Source organism: Peromyscus leucopus, chromosome 8a, assembly GCF_004664715.2.
Source record: "Peromyscus leucopus breed LL Stock chromosome 8a, UCI_PerLeu_2.1, whole genome shotgun sequence".
Taxonomy (NCBI): Eukaryota; Metazoa; Chordata; class Mammalia; order Rodentia; family Cricetidae; genus Peromyscus; species Peromyscus leucopus.
In genome coordinates, this window is record NC_051085.1 from 16,211,941 (window position 1) to 16,226,985 (window position 15,045).

Below are 15,045 nucleotides of genomic sequence, written 5' to 3' on the forward strand. Positions count from 1 at the left end.
TTTTTCACAATATGCAAAATAAATGGTACTGAGATTAATGAACATAGATTATAATGAAGCAGAGCTCAATCAGATAGGAATAATAGGCCAAAGAAATGCTTAATTTCTAATAATTCCACATCCCTGAATATTTACTACCAAAGGAACTGTCTCCACACGTTTATAGTTTCCAATAAACAGATGTATAAGTAACTGCTTGAAGGCACATGCCTGTGTTAAGAAAAATCAAGAACACATTTAATTATAGAAAACAAGAAGAAAATGGTGTTTTCAACATTCAGTCCTCAAGATTTTCTTTTGACTGCTGATTCATTGATACCAGCTAAAATCTATTGGTACAGTGCCAGGTTGCCTCACCTTGCCCTCTGAGCTAGGTTAATTACATAATTACTTGAGAAAAGTTACCAATTATATACACAAAATAGCAAAAATATTTTTGTCCTTATTTATGGGTCTTGGGGTACATGCTATCAATGCACTATGCTTTTATAGTGAGACATAGTTATTCCATGAATTTTTTCTGAAAGGTGAGAATGAGTAAATTATGCCTTTAAGAAAGCTTCAGAAAGAGCAAATGGTAGATTGTGATTGTCCCTGCCTATTTGTGAGAGTATCCTGAGAATCCTTGTGCTTTCTTGGGGGAATCAGCATCATGCCTAGCCCAGAAATTGTCTTCTTTGTTAGCATTCATGAAGTATGAGAAATCTCCCAGATTCACAGCGGGCAGATGGCCTTGTGTATTGGACCCCATGCTGGTTCAATCCTTGCTTGATTCCAAGACAGGGGCTTTGCCAGTGCACCCGAGGTGAAGCAAGCCAAGCCAGATGACACCTGTGAGCTGATGAGATTTGGGAGAGAAAGCATATTTAACACATGACCTTGTTAATATCATTAATACCCATTGTCAGCTTGCCAGATCAGTGATGGAAGAGGGCTGGCAAGTTTCAGGGTCCTGGAGTGGCTCTTGGGCCACTGCCCATGGATAATTGCTATTCTTTTTCCCCCCTAGTTCATTTGGCTTGGTTCCTAGGGCACTAGATATTCATGCTGGTGTTTTCCCATGGAAACCTTAGCAGAGTTAAAAAGTGATTCAGGATTTGCTGGGTAGGAGGAAGAGGGTTGGTTTTAATTTTTGAGATCAAATATACTTCTTGTTAAACAGAGCTAAGGATGGAGTAGTGTGTGTTTCTGTATCACAGACAATAAATTTCAGGTGTTCTCATCACCAAAAATATTAGATATCAAGGGTAATAGATATATTAAATCAACATTATTTTGTAATTCATGAGTATATATAACTACAGTTTGTCAATATGTAAAATAATAAAATTTCAAATTCAAATCCAACAAAAAGTGACACTGGGTAAGACATCTTTTACAAAATGAATTCTGTGTTTGCTTCAGGAGCATGTATACTAAAAATGAAATGTTTTAGGGAAGGTTGGCATGGGCCCTGTACAAGGATGACTTGCACATTCTGTAGCAGTCCATGTTAATTAAATCAGGGGCTGAGCTTGTAGCTCAGTGATAAAGCACTTACTTAGCATGCACGAGGCCCTAGGTTCAATTCTATGTCACAGAAAAAATATTATTCAGAACATGTACAGTAGAAACCTCCCCTGGCAGGCAAAACAGTTATCATTTAAGCCTTCAAAGACAGCAGCTCCACTGTCCAACCCCCTTCCCTGAGAGGGACTTTTGCAGGGCCCTCATGTTTCATCAGTAAAAGAGGGATTTAATCGTACTCTCTTCCAAGGCTTCTGATAGGATTAGATGAACTCCTTTAAGTCAAACATTTAGAAAAGAGCCTGCCATAAATAAATTCTACATTTGAATACATTTGAAATTGTATCTTAGAATTGCAGTATTTTACTTTTGGATATTCGATGACAATACGCAATATTTCAACACACTTGACTTCCTATCTAGTATTTCCAAAGTTTGTCTTTGACTTAGGCAAGTAGTCAACGGTGAGAGCAAGGTTGGAGGCCAGGGCCTGGATGCAGCAATGACAAATGCCCAACCCTTGGCCTTAGAGAGTTGCTTGTCTCTTTGGGAAGATTCAGAGTGAGTAAGTGATCAATGAAGCAAAGAAGAAATCACACAGTGCTAGGCTGTGGTGGGAACCTTAGTGAAGTCGCTGGAAGCAGTACTAGAGAGTAAAGATGGCAGGTCTTCAGTTAGGCTGAAGGCAAGACGAGGCAACTCTAAGAGGAAGTTACATGAATTGTTACACAAAAGAAGCATTGCAGGCTGAGCACCAGTGCAGTGGAGGGGGGCAAGACAGAAAGTTCTATTCAGAACCACAATGGCTGCAGCCAATGAGAAAAAGAGGTGAAATGCAGAATGTCAACAGATCCAAGACAGGAGTCATTATGTGTAAGGCATTTTCCATTTTCCAAAGACCCCTTTAGCTGCCACATATGAATTGAAAGGGATTGTAGACAGAGTTATAGGAATCTAGATCTGGAAGATGATAGAATGAACCAGAGCATGTAGTTGAGAGGTTTCTCTGCCCCATTGTCCCGCAGCCTGCTTATAAAATAATCACTCAGAGGTTTAATATTAATTACCATTACATGGCCTATGGCAGGCTTCTTGCTAGCTAGCTCTTATAACTTGACCCATTTCTATTCATCTTAAAGTTGCCACGTGTCTATGGCTTACCAGTATTCACATCTTGCTTCTCCTGACAGTGCTGGCGTCTTTTTCCCCTCTGCCTTTCTTCTTCCTGTCTCTCTCTTCAATTTCCCGCCTAGCTATAACCTGACTTGCCATAGGCCAAACAGCTTTATTTATCAACCAATCAGAGCAGCACATAGTCACAGCTATACAGAAAGACATCCCACAGCAAGAGCACTGATGTTGTGGTGGAGAATGGCTTGGATTTGGAAGAGACTGAGAATGAATCAACAGGGCTTGCTGCAAGCACACTGGGCCTATATTATGAAAGAAAAGAGAAAATCAGAACTATGAAGTACTTACCTTAATATTTTAAATTATGAATATAATAAGTACCAACTCAGTGAAATCAAAGGAACAAACTTTATCTACTTAACAGATGATTGAAATAGAGTGTCTATACTACTGTCTACCATTAATTATAGGACAGCATCTAACAGACATGCAAGCAATAACTTAGAAATCTTTTATTTTAGTAATTTCCTCACTGAATATGAGGACACTGGATGAGTTTCAGAACCTTTTCTCTTTGCTAGGTTTCCAGTTGCTTTGCCATTCATTTTCCAAATTCCCCAACCCTTAAAACAGAATATCTCTACACAGTAAGCTACATATTTACAAAATTCATTACAGGTCAAAATCTTCTAAAGATTTAGATAGCTTTCAGTAGTAGCTTTGTGTTACATGCAATTTGAAGGATTTGTCTTCTGTCTTAGTTTGGGCTTTTTTTTTATTGCTATGAAGAGACACCATGATCACAGCAACTCTTATAAAGAACACATTAAATTGGGGTGGCTTACATACAGTTTCAGAGGTTCAGTCCATTATCATGACAGGGAGTATAGCAGCATGCAGGCAGATGTGGTGCTGAAGCTGAGAATGCTACATCTTGCAAGCAACAGGAAGTGGACTGGCTGTCACACTGAGGGAAGTTTGAGAAAAAGACCTCAAAGTCCACCCCTACAATGACACACTTCCTGCAACAGGCCACACCTCCTAATAGTGCCACTCCCTTTGGGGGCCATTTTCTTTCAAACCACCACATTTTCCTAGCTGGAAATTTAGCTGCTTTCTCATCTACAACCTGGACAGCTTTGCTTTCGGGGGTATCTTGAAAATTAAAGGAGAGTAGCTATAACATGCTATGTAAATACTTGCCACATGTTATGATTTCAATATATTTAGGGTATTATTTTTTATTAATCTACCCAGGCTATTTGGAAAGTACCATATTTAATGGTTTTCATCAACAGAATGAGAACCAGTCCCCACCACTAATTTAGTGGAAAAGTTCTGCTTGACTGTGGAATAGTGCACCTTCTTGAGGAGTCCCTCCTCTAAGAACACACAGTTTAGGCTTGGAGGTGGATTACAACAAAGCCATAGCACACAGCCTATTGTAGCACACCATGCCAAATGTTCAGAAACACTGGAATGGACATTCTTTATGGCAGTGCCCCCTTGATTTTACCTGCAGTTTTGCATTCAGAGAACTACCTCTACTTAGTATGCATGAGGCACCATTATTTCTTACCTATTTATACTGTGATACAATCTGAAAGGATTAGAGCTGAATTACAGAAAGGGATTGGAGATTATAAATCATCTTAATCAAAGTTGCAGAATTAAAACCAATAAAGCAAAGAAAAACCATGTAAAAATCTATAAATATTTTGTTTTTGATAACCAGGAATTTTTCATGTAGTTCATTCAGAGTATTTTACAGTCTTCCAATTAATTAATCATCATAAAACCTTTCCCATGGGAAGTAGTCAGAGTCTGACATGCCAGCACGTATATTATAATGTGTTGGTCCAAGGTCACACCTTCCCTAAACACACAATGTTATGATTTCATCTATCACAATTTCCAAGTTCTTCATGATTTAATTCAGTAAAAGAGAATAGGCTGAACAGGAAAATAAAATTGTTGATCCATTTGTTGATCTATAATGTGTCCATAATGTGACACTCAGAGAACAAACGTGAGGAAAAGATCAGTTAATATGCATAAAACTATGTTCACCCATAGTTAAGGCCCAGAAATGATTTCTGAGGAGTTTTTCATTTGGTATTATGGGTTAATCACTTATATACATTTACAGCTTTTGACAATGATATGAAATTGCTGTCTACTATTTGAGCAAGCCAATGTACCATGACTTAATGAAACATCACATTACAGCAACATTTTGGTCATTTCTAATTTTTATTATTTTGAATAATAATCATGACAAAACGTCTAGTTTTCCCATCTTCTGATTTCATTAAATTCTCAGATGACCGATTGTAATGAAGAATGCCAACGTCAATGTTGTTACTTGGTTTCTGCTGCTGCCATCAATACATGAGTACACCAGCACTGCCCACCAGTTAAACCTTAGCTCTCTGTTCCTGCTTTAATATCCATAGAGAAAAGTTTGCATGTGCATATACATAACTTTAAATTTTGCATTCTGACACTGAGGGCAGGCAAGTTCACTCTTTCTCATCCTTTATTTTATTATATTATTATTCTCACATGGATGCTGCTCTCTAAAAGTTATTTTAATGAACACAAGCAGATAAACAAAGTGCTTTCAGAATGAGCTGTATTTCCTTACTCCTTCCCAAGCTCTGTCCTCAACCCATCCCATCTCACATCATTTTATAGTCAAGGAACATAAACATTTGAGGAGTGAAGACAGCGAAACATATGACAAAAAAAAAGGAAAAAGAAAATGATGCTGTGGGACTGGAGAGATGGCTCTGTGGTTAAGAGCACTGGCTTCTGTTGCAGAAGTCCCAGGGCCAGTGCCCTGTACTCACATCTGTATGTAACTCCAGTTGCAGGGGATCCAATGCCCTCTTCTGGCCTCTCCAGGCACCGAGAATGTATGGTGTGCACAGATACACATGCAGACAAACCACACAAGTAAAATAAAGACACCTCTGTGTAGAAAGTGTCGCTGGAAGAACAGCAGCACACATGCCTGGTGTATCTGAGTGACTGATGTGCCTGTGTGCCTGGGTGTGGCCTGTGGATTTACTGGTGTGGGCTATAACTAAGAACTCAGATGCTGGCTTCAGCTGGAGTTTGGATTTCCATCACTTATGTTTACGAATGCAGAGGTTTTTGTGTGACCTTATGCAAGTTACTAACTGCTTTGTATGTCTGCTTGTTCATCTGCAAAATGAAGAAAGTAAGAATGGCTACGACATTATTCAGACTTTTATTCAGTATGAAAAATAGCAAGAAAAATAATTTAAAGATAGAAGGATTTATTTTGGATAACAATTTCGGAGTTTGGGGTCTATCATGACACAGAGGGCATGGTGCAGAACAGCTTGCCTCATAGTGACCAGGAGGAGCAGGGGGAAATCTGTCCACAGCCCACAGGATGGTACCACCCACATTCACACTGGGTCCTCCTTTAAAGTACATGGATCCCCTCTGCCTTTACGGACACCTTCTGAAATGTGGTTCACTAGTCTCCTAGGACTGTTTCAATCCAGTCAAGATCAAGGTTAAGCACCACACAAACACTACGAGACACAGGGTCAGTTCATGTAAAACCGTCAAAGTGCTTAGCACTTTCTAAGTACTACAGGAGTGCTAGTTATGATTACTGTTATTGTCTCTGCAAGAATTGAAATCTCTAAAATGACTTATTTTTCCCAATCAAGAATGATTGAATATTCATTTTGTTCTCTTTTATTGTTTGGTACGTCTTAAATGATCTGAGGTGCTTGTTCAGAGGGTATGATTTGAGCAACATCTGGAAGATTTTGTCTTCTAAATACACTCTGATTTGTCAAGCTCCATGGTTACAGCCATCTTGTTTCTGGCCAGCTGTGTCCTGCTCATACTACCATCTTCTGAGCTGCAGATGGTGATACCGCCTTGTGGTCTCCTGGGCGTTGGCTGGATACTCAGTGTATTCTTGAGTGGCAGACGCAGATAGGGGCCCTGTGCTTCTTCGAAAGGTAAACATGAGGTGGGAAAGGAAGGCTGAGGACTGTGGGGCTAAAGTGCTTCCTCGACTAGAGGGAAGAGAGGGGTAGACATCTGGTTCTAGAAGTTTCCCTGAGGTGTACCTGGATTCAAATTGTGCCAGGAATGGATCAGTACCTCTGGGAGGCATGGGGCCAGAAGTGACCACATGGTTTATCTGAATAAGAGGTGTCTGTGTTACACTTGAGTGTTTTTCTAGTATTAACAGGACCTTGGATCCTGGTGAAGATTCAGGTCCACAGAGCTCTGTAAGCAGAACCTGTCTGGTGGCGAAGGAAAAACACAAAAAGGAAAGAGAAGAATTAAATGACATCAGCTGCAAAAGCATGTTCTCTCGCTACTGTGGATGAGCAGAAAACTGTTGCCTCAACTGTAGAAGCTGTTTCCTGCCAATTTTAGTGGCAGGGCTATATTTAGTATTGGGGGAAAAAAAACCCAAACTAAAAAACCCTGTCATTTATAGCCAGTAAAACTAGTTCGTTTAGAGGCATAAATGGCAACATTTCTGGATAGAAAAAAGTGAATTCTCACAAAGAACAAGTTTCTAGAAAGGTTAATCATATTGTTAGAGTAAAATGGGCCAATTTTTACTGCAAAGGAATATTCCAGTGCTCAAAATTACCAAAAAGGAGATGGTTTCTCCTGATTTTCATTCTGCACTCAATTTTACAGATAACAACTTTCAAATCTCACGTAGAAACAGTTGTGGGGTTTTTCCTTTTTTTTTCCCTTTGTGCAGTACATATTTAGAGCTCTATTTTATATTGGAATTCATGGTTACAAAGTTTTAAAAATATTTATTCTTATGTTTGTGTGTATGCATGTATGTATGTACGTATGTGTGTATGTATGTGTATGTGTGTATGTGCATGTGTTTGTATGTGTGTGTATATGTGTATGTGTGTGTGTGCATGAGTGTATGTATGTGTGTGTGTGTGTATGTGTATGTGTTTGTATGTGTGTGTATATGTGTATGTGTGTGAGTGTATGTGTGTGTGTGCATGAGTGTATGTGTGTGTGTGTGTGTGTGTGTGTGTGTGTGTGGTATGTATGATATGTATGTGTGATATGTGTGTGTTGTGTTATGTGTGTGTGTGATTTGGGTGATATGTGTTTGATGTGTGTGTGTGTGTGTGTGTGTGTGTGTGTGTGTGTGTGTGTGTGTGTGTGTGTGATGTGATGTGCACGCTGGCTTCCCATAGCACACAATGAACAACCTTGGGTATCAGTCCTTGCCTTCTTCCTTGTTTGTGGCTACTTTTCACACTCCAGGCTAGATGGCCTGTAAGCTTCCTAGAAATTCTCCCATCTCTGACTAGCTCTTCACTGTGGTACTGCCAGGATTCTGGACACATGCCTCTATGTCCAGCTTGTACGCGGGTTCTGAGGACCTGAACTCAGGCTGTCTGGCTTGTGAACTTTGACCCACTGAACCATCTTCTCAGCCCCTAGAATTGTAAAACTATCAAACCACTAGTTTTTCGAGTTTACTGGTGGCTGGATACACCTGGCAGACTGGTTAGTTTTTGTCAACTTGACACAAACGAGAGTCATCTAGGAAGAGAAGACACTAATTGGTGAATCACTTCCATCTGATTAGCCTGTGATCATATCTGTGGGGGTGTTTTCTGATTACTGATTGGTAGGAAGGAGTCTAACCTATTATGGGTAGTGCTATCACTGAGCACGTGGTCCTGGGTTGTATAAGAAGGCAAGATGATCAAGCCAATAAGCAGTTTTCCTCCTTTGTCTACGCTTCAGTTCCTGCCTCCAGGCTCCTGTTCTAGGTCCAACCTTGGCTATTTTTTTGATTTTGGATTGCTTTTGGTCAGTATTTCATCCTAGCAACAGAGAGCTAAATTAGGCTAACTGCTTTACCCTGGGTTGTCATAGTCTCTATGTATAGGACCTCAGAACTGTGGGCACAACCTAGATACCCAGTGCCTGGCACTGAGTGGTTACAGGGTAAGGTCTAGTACCCTGCTTCCTAGAAATGTTGCCTTCTTGTCCAAGGAGAACCTTCTTGGTTAACAGCCTAAAGGTTAAAGGTCTAGGTACCTTTCTTTCATGGGTATCTCTGAGACCATCAAAGTAGTCTTGCTTTGAGTGTCCTTTGTTTGTATGTGTCCTTCTACTGCCTTTTCATAAGAAAAAACAACTCATTCTTGGAAGTTCAAAGCCTTATGAAATCTGAAATTAGTGGAGATGTATTAACAGAAAGACACATCCAAGATCATGAGGAGAAATTGTCAGTACAGGACAGGATTTTATACATGTTGAATGATGACTTGCTTAAGGGGATAGTAGAGACTTAGGAACATCTAGTATGATGGGCAAAGGTCTGCTTCAAAGAGGAAAGTAATGTGGCTGCATCTTCTCATGGGTTATCTCATTACTGACTGAAATATTCCTGACTGACTTTAGAACACTTGCTTCTTGCATCTGTCAAGTCCAGTTGTCAACAGGGAATTAGCACTGCTGGCTGTCTCCAGCTCTGATTCAGCAATCCAGAGCCTGGGAGTCAGGAGAAATATGTTAGTTCACAAATGAGCTTTTCATAAAAGCAGGTGGTTGATGAAGGCTAGTCTGTGAGAAACGCTGAGTCCCGTGATAATGTGATGAGGGAGGCAGAGTTGAATAAACCCAATACAACCCAAAGGTGGATTTGGAAGTCACTTGATGTGGTCAACAGCGCACAGAAAGCTGGTTGTGATTGCCTGGGTTTTCTGAGTAGGACCGTGTAGGTAGGTTGTCCTGGGATTAGTGTCTTATTAGATTTCCCACTTGTAAGAAAAGATTCCAACACTCCCATGCCTCACTAGTGGCTTAGCAATGAAGTGTGCAGTTTAGAGACTTGGTGTTCCTTCCTTCCACAGTGTAGCAAAAATGAACACCAGGGCAGTCTGCTGCCTCTTTCCCTTTCTTCCTGTTTCTCTACATCCCAACCCCCAAACTTCCCTCTCCTGTATTGTTTAACCTGAGATTACAATTGGAATCTTTACTTCATCTTCTGTCAAGGTGAAGTAATGTTGGAAAACCTACTCCTTCACCTTGCTTCTGTTGAGACTATCAGTAGATGGAGTCTAGTCTGTAGAGATCTACAGCAAAGGCATCACCTCTCTGTGAGCTTGCATTCTCTTCCTCATCATTAGCTGTAGTTCTGAAGTAAAAAGACACCTCGCAGAGTACTGAGAAAGCACACTGGCCTCACTACTGTCTTTAGTGTTCAAGTACACTGAAGACACATTAGCTTACCAGTTACTAAAAGTCAAGATACCCAACTTTCACTTCTGACTCTTAAGTACTGATGTGCTAACAAATCAAGAGGTTAATAACCATTATGTCACTTCAAGGTTATTCTCCAAGTTACATTCTCTGTCAATCATAACATTTTCTCTAAATGACCATTTATGAACTTCAGTGCTACTTAGGGTCTGTATTTTGTTTCTATGGAGGAACATCATGGATATGAAATAAAAGAGAGGATGTAAATGTTATGAAAGGCCCATTGTCAGAATCATTTAGATATAGATGCCAGCCTTATGGAGTGGGGGATCCTTGCCCAGGCCCTTTATCTAACTTGGCTGCTATGTAAAAGTTACTGCTCACTCTGAAGTCCAGCTGGAACTCTGCATCTGTCTGTGCATGCAGAGATTAAACACCTGCTGGTTTCTGATTTCTCAGAAGACCTCTATTGCCTTGAAGCAAGGGGAGGTTGAAATTTGAACAACACACATTTGGGCGATTCCTCCCCCTCCCACTACTAAATATATGCCATCCAAAATTCATACTCTTGCCAATATGTTTCGATCTCCAGTTGCCTTCCAGGTGTTTCTGTAAAGGAAAGAAAGTGCCAGGTGTTGTTCTCTTGTGCCATATGGTTGTAGAAAAGTCCTCAATCAAGCATTTCCCATAAGCCTAGGAACTAGATTTTTACTTCTACCTGATATCCTGTCAATGTGTCCCAAGTTACCATTCTGTGTACAGAACTCAGGAGAAGCCAAGACATGAAAGGCAGTTAGATTATTGCTATCATTTTGATAGCATGGTTTGTCATTGACAATGAAGAATAATGGAGAGTCTCATTCACATTCCCTTTCCCATAATGCTGTCCTTCCCATTACTCTGAGCTAGCTGCAATGTAAGAGTCAGAATTATTTGGGTGACCTTTCTGTTGTTACTAATAGCCTTCATTTACCTTAGAGTATTTGTAAAGAATTCAGTAACTTCTCTACCCCTGTCTTGCATTGTTTATCTTTATCAAGCACATTGTTCTATGTTTGGATAGCATTCATCTTTGAAATGATGTGGACATATGATTGATCCTATTGTGCTGAAATAATAAACATAGATCAGTTAAAATACCTCCATGTTTGTGTAATTGTCTTGATTTGTCTTTTTAAAGTTTCTGTGCTAATGTGCATGCCTTGGTAGGAATAAGCCTTCTGATTTCTCTTGGCTTCTGATGTTATCCGAGTTGGAACATGATAGTTATATCACAAAGGAATGTTTGTAGAAATAGAGGATGACGCCCCATTTCTTCTTCATAACCCCATGCTATGGTTTAGATTCCCTGTGTTGAGCCTTGGGCTCCACAATGGTGCTATTGGTTGGTATTTGAGAAGGTGGGGCCTGATGAGAGGTTTTTTAAGTCATGAAGTTTGCTTTCAACATAGATCGTGGGACTCCACCCTCTTTTTCTTCCTTTTCCTCTTGGCTTCCTAGCAATGTGGTAAATGTTTCTGTTCTAATACATGTGTCTGCATGAAGCTTTGCTTCACCATGGTCCCAAGGCAATGGGGTCAATTGATCACAACCTGGAACCTCTGAGTGGTTATAGGGTAAGGCCTAGTACCCTGCTTCCTAGAAATGTTGCCTTCCTGTCCAAACAAATCTTTTCTCTTCATGAATTGATTGTACCAAGTGTTGTCATAGTAACAGAAAGCCAACTCTCATACGCTATCTGCTTCTACCTCTCCATTTTTTAAAATTCTTAAAAGCTTACCTGTAGTCATGTGTGTATGCATGTGTGTGTGTACATGGTGTGCATGTATATATGTATGTGATGTGTATGTGCTTGTGTGTGGTGCACATATGTGCTGTGTACATGAGTGTATTGTGTGGTGTGCATGTATGTGTGTGGTGTGCATGTGTGTTTGTGTGGTGTATATATTTATGGGTATGGGTGCATGTGTGTATGTGTGTGGTGTTTATATATTTATCTATATGGTGTGCATGTATGTGTATGGGAACATGTTTGTGGTGTATATATGTTCATATGCATGGGTACATTTGTGTGTACGTGCATGTGGAAAACAGAGGTTGATGATAGTGTCTTCCTTGATTGCTTTCTACCTTGTGTATTGATACAGGGTTCCCAACTTGAACCCAGATGTCACTAGTTCAGTCACTCTGCCTAGCCAGCTTATCCTGGGGATTCCTGTCCCTCACCACCCCCATACTAGGGTTCTGAGTATCCAAACTACATTACATATGCTTTCATAGCAGGAGCTTTACCCACTGTATTCATTTGCTCTCTATTTTGGTAATAAAACACCATGATAGAAAACACCCTGGGAAGGAAGGGCTTTATTTCAGATTATCTTGAAGCCCATCATCCAGGGAAGTCAGGGTAGGAACTCAAGACAGGAACCTGAAAACAGGAATTGAAGCAGATGCCATGGAGCAACACTACTTACTGGCTCACTCTGCCTAGATTGCTCAGTTTGCTTTTTGATACACCCCTGGACCACCTGCCCGGGGACTGCACTGCCCATGGTGAGCTGGGCCCTCCCAGATTAGCCATCAATCAAGAAAATGCCCCTCACGCTTGCCCACAGCTTAATCTGGGAGGCGCAGGGCGGGGGCATTTTCTCAAGTGAGGTTCCCTCTTCTTGGATGACTCCCGCTTGTATCAAGTTGGCACAGAATTACCAAGCATACCCACCAAGGTCTCTCTCCAGTCCCTGCCATTTATGTACTTTTAGTAAATATTTTCATAAACATAAAATGGAAAAATGCTGACTGATGCATTCTGTTAAGTAAACCAGAAATTTATTTGCCAATCATGAAAGGCTAAGTCTCCTATCTCTCACTAGTGTATCTCAAACAGAACTGGGAGTCTAGAAAAGAACACTGTAAGGAAACATTTACAAAATATATATCACAGCAGGCCCCTGTTCTGTTCTTCAAGGGGCTTGTTTTCCTACCTTCCTTGATTTGGCTATGTATTTAGAATGTACATGAGGCACTACCAATGCACTAGCGGCCAGATAACTTGTGAGGTCCTTAGTCGCATGGCTTCGATGTTTTGGAAAAGTAAATGTTTTTCATTAGGACAGTTCTCTTTTTTCTGATACTGTTGCTTGTGATTCCTTATTATTCCTCGTTTATCTTTTTTTCACTTCAATTAACTTTCCTTTATCTCCAGACCTTTCCTTTCTGCCTCTTTCCTATCCTCCTCTATTTTACTCATCCTTGATTCTATAGAACTTGATTCAAAGAACTATAGTCTTTGTCCATGATAAAATAATGAGTATTTGCAAAAGGATTAGAGAAACCACCAGGTGTTTTTGTGTTTAAGGAAGGAAGATGCTTCACTTAGCAATGGCTTACAAATCGAAATGGAAAAACATTTTCCCAAGAGTTGAAGTACAGAGATCTTTTGCGCTACAAAATTTAACAAAACAAATTAAACCTGAATCTGAATCTTTGGATTCTGCACTCAGAAGAAATCCTCAACTCTTAGGAGACAGAAAAGGCTTCCTCCTCTCTCTTCCCTTTCTCTTCCCCCTCTCCTCCCCTCTCCTCTCCTCTTCTCTCCTCCCCTCCCCTCCTCTGGGGCAATCCATCATAAACTCTTTGGTCCATTATTTCTAATCCTGCCCACTCTTCTAGAGTAAACAGACCGGAGTCTTGTGCGTAGTGAGTGAATCCTGTGCACTAGTGGGATGCATATTTTCTAAACCCAAACTACCCCTTAGAATGAAAGGTTTGCAGGTTTTGTGCCACCCTTGGGCAAAGGAATCTATCTGTACAGGCTGGGAACCATGACGCTTGAACACAACTTCCCTAAATGGTTCATCAAAGCATTCTCCTATGTATCTGTAACCTCCTGAGTGGCATGAAGGGATGAATCTAGGTGCCTCCTCCCTGTAAAAGCTGTCATAGTTTGGAGATTTCTTCTCCCAAGTGTGTACTCTCTGTGCCCTCCTATCTCTAGGATAGCCTCCCTCCCTCTGACATAATCTCCTCTGGAGGATTCTAGAAATAAGAGGAAGCACCCTTCTGGGAACATTCATCTTAGTTCCACTTTCCTTCTTGGAAACCTTTTCAATACCAGGGAACTCAAAATCTTTTAAGAAAAAAAAAATATAGGTACAAACCCATCACTAAATGTCACAGTAAGTTATGTTACCATCAACATAAGGTATGGCCAATTCTCTTTTCAGCCAGTTCTTTTAAAGCTAATATAATATCTCTCTCCGGGAAGAAAGAAATGACCCAAGGTCAGCCTGACCTCTCTGTCACTCCAAGGTAATATATCAGCAACCAAGTCATTAAACAAGGCTTATTCTACCTTCTTCATTTACAGAACTTCATTAAGTTTATCTGAAATGTGCTTTAAAAACAATCTAATTCATCTTGCTCCAAGTAATTTAATTAGAATCCAATTAAATTCAGCAGAATGCATACATCATTTTACATGTTGCACCTTGATTCATTTAATTTGCAATTTTATTTTAAAGATGCAGAGGAGTTACTTGGCCCCACACTATTCGATCCCAAACAATCCATTTCATGCATAAACAAACTGGTTCTCAGGAGCGCTATGGGAAACAAAAATGTGCTCATCTTTATGCATATCACACACCACTCATTTGAATTTCATATCCTGGGCAATGTGTGCTCTTAGGAGAGAGACACTTCATATCAGTTCACTTTTGCTTACAGAGGGATACTTTCTCTCCCTCTCCTTGCCTTTCCCTAAGACACGCAGACCAAAATGGATCAATACAGAAAAAGGAATGGTATTCAGATCCAATTTAAATCATTTTCACAGTCACAATGAAAAGTTTAGGGATCAAGGGGACCAAGGATGGAGTTAGAACTTTTTTCTTTGGAGACTGTGCAAAATACTAAATGGCTAGAAATGGCTTTTTTTTTTTTTTTTTTTTTTTTTTTTTTGGTTCATAGACACACTGTATTTGCTTGAAATTGGTCTTTGTGAACATGATCTTAAAAGGCCCAGTACCACATGAGTACTATATAAATGCCATTGTGAGGAGGCTGGCCTTGTTCATCTTCCAGGAAAGCACAGGACTACTTTTGAGTCATTGGCAAGAATCTTGCTGATGTAGAAGAAATCTT

General features: G+C 40.2%; 1 protein-coding gene and 1 non-coding gene across 2 annotated transcripts in view; both read left to right on the top strand.

The window, feature by feature from the left end:
- Positions 1–15,045, top strand: part of Slc35f1 (solute carrier family 35 member F1) — a 399,998-nt gene that overhangs the window by 222,172 nt on the left and 162,781 nt on the right. The gene's annotated exons all lie outside the window — the stretch shown is intronic.
- Positions 1,396–1,498, top strand: LOC114710704. The gene has a single exon (XR_003737088.1). It is a non-coding gene; the product is annotated as a U6 spliceosomal RNA (small nuclear RNA).